The 12,702-nt window shown below is 43.5% G+C and overlaps 1 protein-coding gene across 5 annotated transcripts in view; it reads right to left on the bottom strand.

Annotated features, from left to right (window-relative positions):
• The window catches only part of KIF19 (kinesin family member 19), a 98,556-nt gene that overhangs the window by 38,855 nt on the left and 46,999 nt on the right, over positions 1–12,702 (bottom strand). The window lies entirely within an intron of this gene.

Here is a 12,702-nt window from a genome sequence, read left to right as displayed (position 1 = left end):
ATCATCCCACCCATCTTTACCACCATCCAACGCCTGTCTCGCCTCCCTAAATTCCACGCAACAGTCTTCCTCCTTCAGCTTCCACCATCTGGTCCTTGGTTCAGCCCTCACTCTCTTCCTCAACCTCATCTCCACAATCATCCTACAGACCACCAATCGATGCTGTCGAGCTACACTCTCCCCTGCCACCACCTTACAGTCTCAAATCTCTTTCAGGTTGCATCTCCTGCTTAAGATGTAATCCACCTGTGTGCACTTTCCTCCACTCTTGTATGTCACCATGTGTTCCTCCTTCTTCTTGAAATATGTATTTACCACTGCCATTTCCATTCTTTTTGCAAACTCTACCACCATTTGCCCTTCCACATTTCTCTTGTTGAGACCATACCTACCCATCACCTCCTCATCCTCTTTATTCCCTTCCCCAACATGCCCATTGAAATCTGCTCCAATCACCACTCTTTCATCCTTGGATACACTCTCCACCACTTCATCTAACTCACTCCAGAAATCTTCTTTATACTCCATCTCACACCCCATATGTGGGGCATATGCACTGATGACATTCATCATCACCCCTTCAATTTCCAACTTCACACTCATCACTTGGTCAGACACTCTCCTCACCTCCAATACCCTCTTGACATAATCTTCCTTCAGGATTACCCCGACACCATTTCTCCTCCCATCCACACCATGGTAGAACAGTTTGAAACCACCTCCAATGCTCCTCGCCTTACTCCCCATCCACTTGGTCTCTTTGCACACAGTATGTCCACCTTTCTTCTCTCCATCATATCAGCCAACTCTCGCCCTTTACCAGTCATCGTCCCAACATTCAGAGTTCTAATTCTCACCTCCACACTTCTACCCTTCCCCCTCTTCCACTGCCTCCGGACTCGCCTTCCCCGTCTCCTTCTCCTCCTTCGCCCAACAGTAGCACAATTTCCACTGGTACCCTGCTGACTACCGGTACCGGTGGCGGTCGTTGGTAACCCGGGCCTCAACCGATCCGGTATGGAAATTCGTTTTGTTGTCCGCATAATGATTTGGCATAGGTTTTTTTACGCCGGATGCCCTTCCTGACGCAACCATGGTCGCCTCTTACGACACACAGGGATATGGTACACCTATTCTAACCGGGGCATACACCGGGCCCAGTTACAATGGTATATGTATTTATGTATATATGTATATATGTATATATATATATATATATATATATATATATATATATATATATAGATATAAATATACATATACATATACACACACACACACACACACACACACACACACACACACACACACACACACACACACACACACACACACACACACACAAGCATTTAAAGGCCATTTTCCCCGCTTTAGCCTTGCGGGCCCCATGACAATCTTCTCCACTTTACCCTATTTTCTGCATCTCCCCTTCTTAATTCCCTTGACCACATTTCCTCTTCCACCACCTTAAGCCAAGTTTTTCTTGGTCTTTCCCATCCTCTACATCCGACTGCACTCATTTCCAACACTCCTCTCACCCAGTCACTTTCATCCTTCGTCAACAAATAACCCAACCATCTCAACCTGTTTCTCTTCACAACCTCCATCACAGACTCTATTCCCATCATCTTCCGCAAGTCATCATTTGTCTTCCTCTCTCTCAACGATACTCCACACATCCACCGAACCATTCGCATTTCCACCCTTTCCAGTCTTTGTTGCTGCTCCATGTTCAGTACCCATGTCTCACTCCCATAAATGATCGGACTCCTCACACATGTAGCATACACCTTTCCCTTCAGCTTCAACGACACTCCCCTCTTCGTCAGCACGCCACTCAGTTCCTGAAACTTCTTCCATGCACATCTCACTCTAGCAACCGTCACTGAGTCTGATCCACCTTCTCCATTCAGCATGTCTCCGAGATAGCAAAATGTTTTCACCCCTTCCAGCTTCACACCATCTCCAAGATCCAACTCAACAATTCCTTCATCTGCAGCTCCCTCTATGCACACCTTACACTTGAATGTAGCTGCCACACTGGTTAATGACCCTCTCACCCCACTACATTTTCGATGAACCCATTCAGCACACATCGTACACTGAATGGAGTTCACTCCGACACCCTTCCTGCACACAGCACACGGCCACTTCCCAGTCCTTTCCACCTCACCACATGCTTTACCACTTGCCATCACCTTCGTCTTTCCGATATTCACCTTCAAACCTTTTGCCTCCATACATTCCTTCCACTTGTTCATCTTCTCCTTCAGTCCATCCATACTCTCTGCAATCAACACCAGATCATCTGCATACAGCAGCTCCCACGGTAAACCCTCCTTTACCCTCCGAGCCAGCACCTCCATCACAACTACAAATAGAAGTGGACTTCGTACCGACCCCTGGTGCACTCCTACCCTCACCTCAAACTCACCACTGTTCCCATCCTTCGTCCTTACAGCTGTGCATGCTCTCTCGTACATGGCCATCACTACTCTGATCAACCATTCCTCCACTCCTAACTTCCTCAATGCCCATGCCATTACTTCACGTGGAACCCGATCAAATGCTTTCTCCAGATCAACAAACCCAAAAAACAACTTCTTCCTCTTCTCCATGTACTTCTCCTGCAACTGCCTTACAATAAAAATTGCATCTGTCGTTCCTCTTCCTGGCATAAATCCAAACTGCATTTCGTCAATCTTTACCTTCTTCCTCATCCTCTTCTCCAACACCCTTTCCAATTCCTTCATTCCATGCTCCAATAACTTTATTGCTCTATAGGAGCCACAGTCCAGAGGGTCACCTTTCCCCTTGTACAGAGGGACGAGGGTACTCAGTTCCCAATCCACTGGAATGCGGCCTTCTTTCACCACCAGATTACAGATCTCTGTCATTCTCTTCCCAGCCCAACTTCCCGCTGCCTTCAACATATCTCCCACAACTCCCGTCGGCCCTCCTGCTTTTCTACTCTTCATTGCTCTTATAGCTTCCTCGACTTCATTCTCAGTTATCTTCTCTGCTGGTCCTAAAACTGGGTTACTCTCGATGTTGCTATCCCATTCATTTTCTACATTCAACAGCCTTTCCATATATCTCTTCCATCTTCCTTTAATTCCATCTGAGTCCACAACGATTTATCCCACTTCATCCTTCAAGCAACTCACCCCCGTCACATCACACCTCTCTCTCGCTATCTGCTTTGCGATCCTGAATACCGCTCTCTTACCCTCCTCCGAATCCAAGCGTTCTCCGAACATTTTCCTGTGGGCCTCCTGCACCTTTGCTACCTCTTTCTTTGCAGCCTTCTTGGCTTCCTTATAACTTTCATGTGCTGCCTCTTCTTCCACCGTACCCTTTGCCTTTTGCCATTCCTTGAACTTCTTCCTCTTCTCTTCAATCGTCTTTCCAACTTCATCACCCCACCACCATGTTGCCGAGTGCCTCGGTGGTCCTTTTGTCCATCCACATACCTCACCAACGGCTCCCAATAGACTATCTTTCATTGACATCCAACCACTTTATGTATATATATATATATATATATATATATATATATATATATATATATATATATATATATATATATATATATATATATATATATATACACATCTGTATATATATATATTTGAGGCGCCGCGAGGAGGAGTGATGTTGGGGACACCGGCCATTTTCGAGTTAATGCCATATAGCACTATTTTAACCCTTACCCTATCATCCGAGCCAATCATCATCATATCATTAAAAATGTCACTTACATCACTCCTCCTCACGGGGCCTCATTTGTATATATATTATATATATATATATATATATATATATAGAAGCCTGGTGTTGGCTTAGTGGTTAGAGTGGTGGCTTGGGATCCCAGGGTCCTGAGTTCAAGCCCCGTTGGCTGCTGAATTAACACCAGGGGGTTGACTCAGCCTGTCATCCTTCCGAGGTCGGCGAATTGAGTACCAGTGTACTGGTCCCGGTGTATGCCCCGGTTAGAATAGGTGTACCATATCCCTGTGTGTCGTAAAAGGCGACCAGGGTTGGCGTCAGGAAGGGCATCCGGCCATAAAACATTGCCTCAAGAAAAAGCCAACCCCTGCACAGCAGGGAAAAATGGCTGTAAAAACGGTCATATATATATATATATATATATATATATATATATATATATATATATATATATATATATATATATATATATATATATATATATATATATATATATATATATATATATATGACCCACTCACATCTCTCACCTGTGAATGGAGGGAATAGCCAATCAGCTCTCACCTATTCAACTAAACCCAGGTGGCTGGGATTATATAAATAATTGACATCTCCCACACTCCTCCAGCCGGATAAGCTGCGTAAAGCAACCCAAGAAGGCTTACACAAGGTAAGCGCTTTGCTGTTTCGATACATTCCCAGAGTTCCTCCACAACTAAAAAGACATTCACACATAGTGCACATATGAGAATCCCAAGCTCTACACCTCCTCAGCTACCGGACAGGTTTCATCCCTCATTGGCGAATCATCAGTGATAGCGCAGACAGCAATGCATACCAATGAGGCTCCCAAGCATGTACCACATGCAAACGTCAAAAGTAGTCAATATGTTGTTGCAGTTGTGGGGGTAGATGGAGGAATTTAATCAGAAAGATGGGATTGTATAGAGTTGTTTGGTCCGTTTTGCACGTGGTAGGAGACATCTCAATGTAATTAAGTCGGGAGACTGTGAGCTCAAATGTTGTTTCACCACTTGTGGGGTGGTAGAGTGTTAATTAGATCGGGATTAAGGATAAGTTCCCCCAGTAAGTAATTGCTCCCCTGTGACTTCTCCCGATGTTTTTGTCTTACAAACCATGAAAGAAGCGCGTTTGTATAATAACCACAGCGATAACAAGCGAGTGAGGCATGCCAAACAGACAGAGAGGCTCTGCCTCCTTGGGTTTGGTGTGAGAAAGCTACGCCCCAGAGGTGGATGGTTGTTCAGGGTGATGTCAGATAGAGATCAGGAGGAATGCATGAGTGCAGAGTGAGGGACGCACGCGGTCGAGAGAGAACGTGGCTAGGAGATGGCCTGGAAGAACAGGGCTTTACGGCTGGCTTTCCTTCGATGCATGAAGAAGTCGACATGATTCTCTTATTCGTGCTGAGGCAAATTAGCTCGCGCACTGAGCGAGACGTTAGCCATTGACTGTTTGGCTGAGCCGTGAAGTGTGTACATTTCTGAGGAGGGAAGGAGAACGTTTCTCGTGGCCTTATCACGGGGTCTCAGAAATCATCTCGTCGTATGGGCAATCGTTGTGAACAGACTGAATGCAAGAGAGGAACGATCGGCATATTCGCTCGTGGAATGAAGTTGCACAGGGTCTCTGAGCCTTGGTGTTGAATACCGCTCACAAATTGCTTGACATACGTTTTTCCTGCTGTGAGAGAGCGGCTTGGCACCATACTTTTGGCGTGTCTACACATGCAGGACGAAGCACCTCAATTCCAAGTTGTACAAAAACCATCCCTTGACCTCCAATAGGGAGGATTTGCTTTTCTTTCGTTTTCCCCTTGTCTGTATTTAAAGGCCCGGTCACACCTTGACGTTTTAGCCAGCGATGGCAACGTATTAAAATGTATGTAAAACGCTGGCTTACGTTGAACTTTTGATGTTATTTTTTAAAGATTCGGACGAATTCATCGCGACTTGGTCTTATGTATAACGCATTGGTAACGGACACAGAACGTTTCGTTGTGTTATAGATAACTTATACCAACGAATTCTGAACCTGTTGTTGGCCTACACAACCGATGCCCAACGATAGTCTAACTTAAGCATAGCGCGTTGCACGCATCTCCGACGATGTCGTGACGTAGCCTATTAAAAGGCTGACGCACAACGATTCGAATCATAACTGCCGTAGAAATGGAAGTGACAACATCGCGGTCACACCTTGACGATCTTGCCAGCGTATGCCGACCTAATAAAAATGTGTCTAAAAGGTTGGGGCATGTCAAATACGGTATGAGTAAGTTTGGTATACGTGAGTAGAACGCTAAAGTACGCTATCATACGTCGTAGTAAGTAGAGTACGTCAAGAAATTTTAAACATTTTCAAAATTTTTGGACGTACTCGGCGTATGACACACGTTCCGCATGCGATGGGGATAAGTTTTATACACGATATGTGGACGCTTACACACGTCCACAAACGCTACTTATAAGCTGCTCATAAGTCGAAACACGTCGCGGTAATGTCTTTTTTACGCGAAACTTATTTCTAACTTATGTTTGACGTGCTTTGAACCAATTCTTTACGTAGTCCCAACACACATCGACGTATGTAGACGTATTCCAATGACGTCTTCCGGTCGACAAAAAAACTAAATGAACGTGTTTCTAGGTTACAACTGCCATATAAAGACGTGTTCCCAGCGGTTTTGGGAATTGGTATATAAAAATGCTGCTCATAAAAGGGGAACCCAACAGTGTTTTCGAGTCCTTTTTGAGTCGATGTCCATGTCAGCAGTAACAGTATCAGTATTAGTATTAGTATTAGTAGTAGTTTGTTCAAGTTGGCAGTAGTAGGTGGGTGTGAGGGGGAGGGTGTTGGTTATGATGGATCGTCCTTGCGTCCGCGTGTCCACGGGTAGGAGACATCTTTTCACCATTGTTCGAAGTTCTTCGCGGCTAATTTTTTATGGGGCTTTTTCAACAATGAGCTATAGCTTGTTTTTACGATTTAGGTCTATTCATAACGGGTTGGACAAATGCACAATGAACTAATAATGTGCATAGAGCGCTTTGATTACTTATAGATACGATATACCAACGAATAATTATCGTGTAGCCGGCGTTCACAAACTATGCCCAACGATAGCCTAACTTATCCATATTGTGCGGCAGTTTATCTTTTCCGGTGACGTAGGGTTTGCTATTCATAGGCTGCCACTCAACGATTTAAATGGCTGCATCTCCACTATTGAAAGTAGACGCTTGCGCTCAACAATTGGATTTATTTTACACTCAACAACTTTTAAACGGTACCACTCAGCTATTTTCATTGTTTACAATGAACGATTTAAATTGCTGTCACTCGCCTTTGTTTTTTGACACTGGGGTTTTGAAATTTGAAGCGTTTCTTCTGAACGTGTTAAAACGCTCAAACTCGACTATTTTAAATAGACGCTGCCGATGGACAATTGGAATCATAGCCAAGCTAGACATCGAAGTGTGAACATCCTCGTCATGCCGAAGAAAAGTTTGAAGAATGCTGCAAATAAGTGTCCTGGCCGTGGCCGTGGACGCTGACGCAAGGACGATCCATTATATCGACGTCTTTCAGCCTATGAGTAACTTAAAAGTAACGTCTGTCGATGTGTGGCAACGATCGCGTAACATGCCAACAACACATTAATCACAGGTTAGAAATAAGTTTCGGGTACGCTAAACATTACCTCGGCGTGTCTCAACTTATGATTAGCTTACAAGTAGCATGTGTTGACGTCTGTCAACGATCGCAGACCGTGCATACAACTTGTGGCCAGCGTAGCGGAACGTGTGAGTCATATGCCGGCATACGTCGTGAAATTTCAAGCATGAAAAAATTTGAGAACAACCAAAAAGTACAACGTTTAAAGCCAGCGTACAACGACGTATGGCAGTGTTTTTCAGCGTGCTCTCAATGTTATCAAAACTTACCCATAACGTATTCAACGTGTGCCAGCGTTTTAGAAAAAAAATTCAAAAATCGGCATACGTTGGCTAAAACGTCAAGGTGTGACCGGGCCTTAAGTCTGTGTGTTGAGGCGCATTGACTTCAGGATTTATTAACTTCACATTATTATCATTACCTTTTGAATCACCCTTGTAAATATTTATATTGTCATTAAATTCCACAGTTATTTTAAGTTGATGTCTCCGTGTATTTGTCGTGGGGTTTGAGTATAAACCCCCCTGTGCATCCATCTGTGCCTCTGTCGCACCACCATTGCTCCCTGCCCCTCCTACATGCGTTATAATCTCCGAGGATCAACGTGTCTGCCTCCTACGGAAAACCGTTCAGCTTTCGAGGCTGGTGGTGTTGACCACCCTCACCACAATTTGGATCGCGGGGGTTTAACATAACTACCAGCACCGCGCCAATATAAATAAAGAATGATGTGGGTGGGTCTTTCTTTATTTATATATTGACTGCTTTTGACGTTTGCACGTGGTACATGCTTGGGAGCCTCATTGGTATGCATTGCTGTCTGCACTATCACTGATGATTCAGCAATAAGCGATGAAACCGGTCCGTTAGCTGAGGAGGTGTGCAGCGTTGGGATTCTCATGTGTATACTATGTTGGAATGTCTTTATAGTTGTGGAGGAACTCTGGGAAGGGTTCGGAACAGCAAAGCGCTTACCTTGTGTAGGTCCTCTTGGGTTTCTTTATGCAGCTTCTTTGGCTGGAGGAGTGTGGGAGGTGTTAAATTTATATTTACATACCTTTTTATGTATGTATATATATATATATATATATATATATATATATATATATATATATATACATACATAAATATATATATATAGATCTATATATATATAGATATGCCTATATAAAATTGCTACATCCCAGCATGCTTTCGGTCATGCATACACTGAGGTACACATACACACTTATGGTCGTTGGTTGAGCGGTGCATGTCCGACGTTTCGTATCAACATGACCGCAATGGTCAATTCCTTGGGGTCTTCCTCTCTGGATCACGTGTCTAATAGCCATGATACCATGCAAATTGGAAGTCCAAATCCACCAAGCATTATGTCGAGGCATTGCACGTCAAATGCAAATGAGGCCAAGGGAGCCTAACTCGATCCAGGAGTGCACTGTTGACTTCCCTTTGCAAATTACCCTGTAACGGGTCTTTCTTAATAACTTCAAGATAACCATGCCCACAAATATTCACCCGACACCAAGTGGATTTAATTTAAAAAAAAAACGATAATGGTCACAAGGAGATAATTTACACGGAAGAAATCGGAACAAATAAATGACGCAATCAACAACCAATAATCCGAATGACCCACTACAGACAGACAAACTCTACAGACCAACATACTTGGCAAAAATTTTTTTTTGCCAAGTAACAAACAAACAGACATAGGGGTGAAAACATAACCTTCTTCCCCTTTGGTGGCGGAGGTAAAGAACCTGTCTGCACACAGAATTGAGTGACGCTTTGGAGACTGCTCCAGTGATTGAAGATACAGAAACAACAAATGATGTGGCATGGACGTGCAGAGCAAAGCAGTACCCTCGGAGATTGTGACCCAGTAAATGTCCCTGGCACAAGAGATTATCGTCTTGCTCCTCTGACGCAAGTGGACAAGGCAAAAGACAAGAGAGAAATTGTGCTTTGCCACTGCAAAAGTTCCCCTCCAACCCCCCTCCCAACTCCTTGTCCCTCACGTGATGTGGTACATCCCACAAAATGCCTCCGGCCAAATGTGACGTTCCTCATTGCCGAAGATCTGAGCAAGTTTAAGCCATGGTCCTGCAGCAGTGGGGTAGAGCCCTGCATAGAGCCGGCCCCTGGTGACAACGTTTCTGCCACGAGCGATGATGTAATGTCCTTGGCTGCACCGGACGTTGGGTGGGGGGAGATTAAGTGAGGGGGGAGGGGCTGCCCATCTAAGTTAGCAGCCAGAAATGACTATCTCCCCCCCCCCCACACCACACCCCCTCCCGGGGCTATAAGCAAGCTCCAAAACAGACCAATTATCCTTCAATGTTGCAATATTAAAGTCCACATAGTTACACCTGTTATCTAGACACACCCTGGTAAAACTATATATACAATCAATATTCTATGTAGAATTAAGTCTTCAGCTTGCAAAGATGTAGCAGGCTGGGGCCTTCCTCCTTTGTACAGGAGTATCTTTTATTTTACTGAATAAACAGCTTGTATTGAACTAAAGTTTTTCTGTCTGAAGGTGGCTAGAAATTGCTTCCACACTACCTTTTCTTGCCGGTTCAGATGGGGAGGACAGATCATGTGACCATAACCGAGATGTCTTTCAATAGCTCTCAACATCGTCCCCCTAAGTCGTACAAAAGCAGGACCATCTTAGCCTAAACATGAAATTCTTATTACAGGTGAAAATTGTATATTCTACATGAAAAAAGAAAAGTATATAATATATATATATATATATATATATATATATATATATATATATATATATATATATATATATATATATATATATATATATATATGTGTGTGTGTTACACACCCACATTATCGTGACCTTTACAGCCCCTCGCCATGACCGTTAACCAGTCAGGTGTGAAGCTGCAAAATGCCAAAGCAGTCACCTTTGCATATGGCCAGCTTAAGGCTGAGTGGCTCTGTGAGAATGCCTTCAGCAGCCTCTAAAATCACTGATAATCATCGATTACTGTAATCCCAATTTCTAGGCTTCCAGAGAAAAGTCCAATACACCCGAAAAATTTCAATAGTGTTGCACAATGTGGAGGCAAAACGGATGCATGTTCTTCTGAAATAATAATAATTGGAGTGGAGATATATAAACAGAGGATCCTAGCGCAGATGAAGATGGACAGACAGACCAACAGACAGAAAATAAATAAACACTTAACAGAACTCGAGGGGGAGCACTCGGTAGAGTGCAAAATCTCCGCCGCCAATACTGCAAGGTCACTCAAGTGAACCTGATATCCTATTCATTCAATTTGACGTCAACAGTGCTCACAGAGTTATAGTTTGCAACTTCCCCTTTTACTTTTAACTTTTACATACTCAATTCATTCGTCATAACTAGATTCCTTGAGACAGAAATTGATTTTACGTGGGTATATCCACCTGAAGTTCCAAAATCAGCTGCAATTATAATTTTGGCATGTTTTTTTGTTGAAAATCACTTATAACATGTAGAAATGCAAAAAAAATCGAAATTTTGTTGAAAAAAAAAGTTGCAAAAATTTTTTTCTCTAACAATTTTTTTTTTTGGGGGGGGGGGGGTTGGAAATCACTTAAAACATGTAGAAATGCAAAAAAAAAAATTCAAATATTTTTTTAAAATGGCCACCATAGCGGCCATATTGGATTTTGGACCAAGTCCAAAATCTAATGGCATGATCCTTGGAGCATACCTAACCCCCCCACCAAGTTTCGTCGAAATCCGTTGAGGAGTTTTTCCGTAATACTGTTCACAAACAAACAAACAAACAAACAAACAGAAAGGGGTGAAAACAGTAACCTCCGATCTTCGATGGTGGAGGTTAACAAGCCGGTAGGTGGACATGGGTAATCGATCAAGTCGAATTTCGTCGTTTTTCAGCCGCTACTAGCCAACAAAAGCGTCCATAGCAACGGTTCTTTCTCACACATAACTAGGACACACCATGAACCTACCATACCAGATTCATGTATATCTGACTCGTAGTCTCTGAGATATAACGAACTTCGTTTTTTTATTGTTTTCGACCAGGGTTCATTCAAAGTCTATCTTCTCCGACAGTTTTCATAGGATCCGGCTGGAAATTTTTGACAATATGGCTGAATGTACTGCCCACAGTCGCTCGTGGCCCGATTTTTGATTTTCGAAAAAAAAAATTTTTGAGATTTTTTTGAAAATTTCAAAGTCCCGTTGCTAGGCAACTGGTGTCCATAGCAACGGTTCTCATTTGCACACAACTAGGTCATGGTATGAACCTACCAACCAAGTTTCATCGAAATCGCCATTGTATTAACGGAGCACTGGACCGAACAGACATACATACAGACAGACAGACAAACATATCGACGGAAATACTGATAATAAGGGTAGACTCGATTGACTACCCAACAGATAAACTGTTCTAAAGACAAAGGCACTATGGGCACAATTCATACACATGAACTGGACCGGGTTTTTGAGATGCAGTTCTGGTAGGTTGGTGACACAGGGAGTCGCCGGCAACGCCATGGCCACCCTCTCGCCCACTCATTAAAGCCGCTGGATTCCCAATGAGTACACAGCCAAAAATGCCACGGGTGCCAGAAACCATCGTAGACCGAGCCTATAACCAGCCCTGTTGTCGAGACCTGATCGAACGAGGCTCTGTGCCACCACTATGACATTTGGTCCGAACCTGGTGTGGCTTTAGATGAGGGGGAACACCAGATGAGACGTCCTAACACATTCTAACCATTCATTCAGACAGCACTGTGCCTCAAGCAGTCAGTAGCACAAAGGACACCTCCTCTCTCTGAACATTAATCTTTTTTTACAGAGAATGCTTCTAAATCCTTACGATGAATGCGACAATGCTAAAACTGTAATTATATCTCGAATCCCCTCCACTCGCCCCCATCCTCCCAGAGGCAATTTACCGAAATAAATTGGTACAATTACACGATGTGTAAATGGTGTTGAACTGCCTTGACAGGCCACATGAAAAAGCACATGATGTTGAACATTTAATACGAGGGGCAGTCAATAAGTAACCTTAAAATGGCGAGATAAATTTGAGGATGTAATGTATGTAGTTGTAGATGACATATGTTATGTCTATGGGTAGGAGTCATGTTTTGCCTGTTTTAGATCTGGCAACATTGAGCGTATGATGTCAGTGGAGCATTTCCAAGATGGTGCCTCCCTTAGAAGCATGCACCAGGGAGGAGCAATGTTCTCTCATCTGTTTCTTGGGAAGTGAG

Source organism: Eptatretus burgeri, chromosome 8 (assembly GCF_056783735.1).
Source record: "Eptatretus burgeri isolate ZD-2024b chromosome 8, Ebu_testis_v1, whole genome shotgun sequence".
Lineage (NCBI taxonomy): Eukaryota > Metazoa > Chordata > Myxini > Myxiniformes > Myxinidae > Eptatretus > Eptatretus burgeri.
Note: the sequence above shows the minus strand (reverse complement) of the source record. Positions and strands in the feature narration are given on the sequence as shown.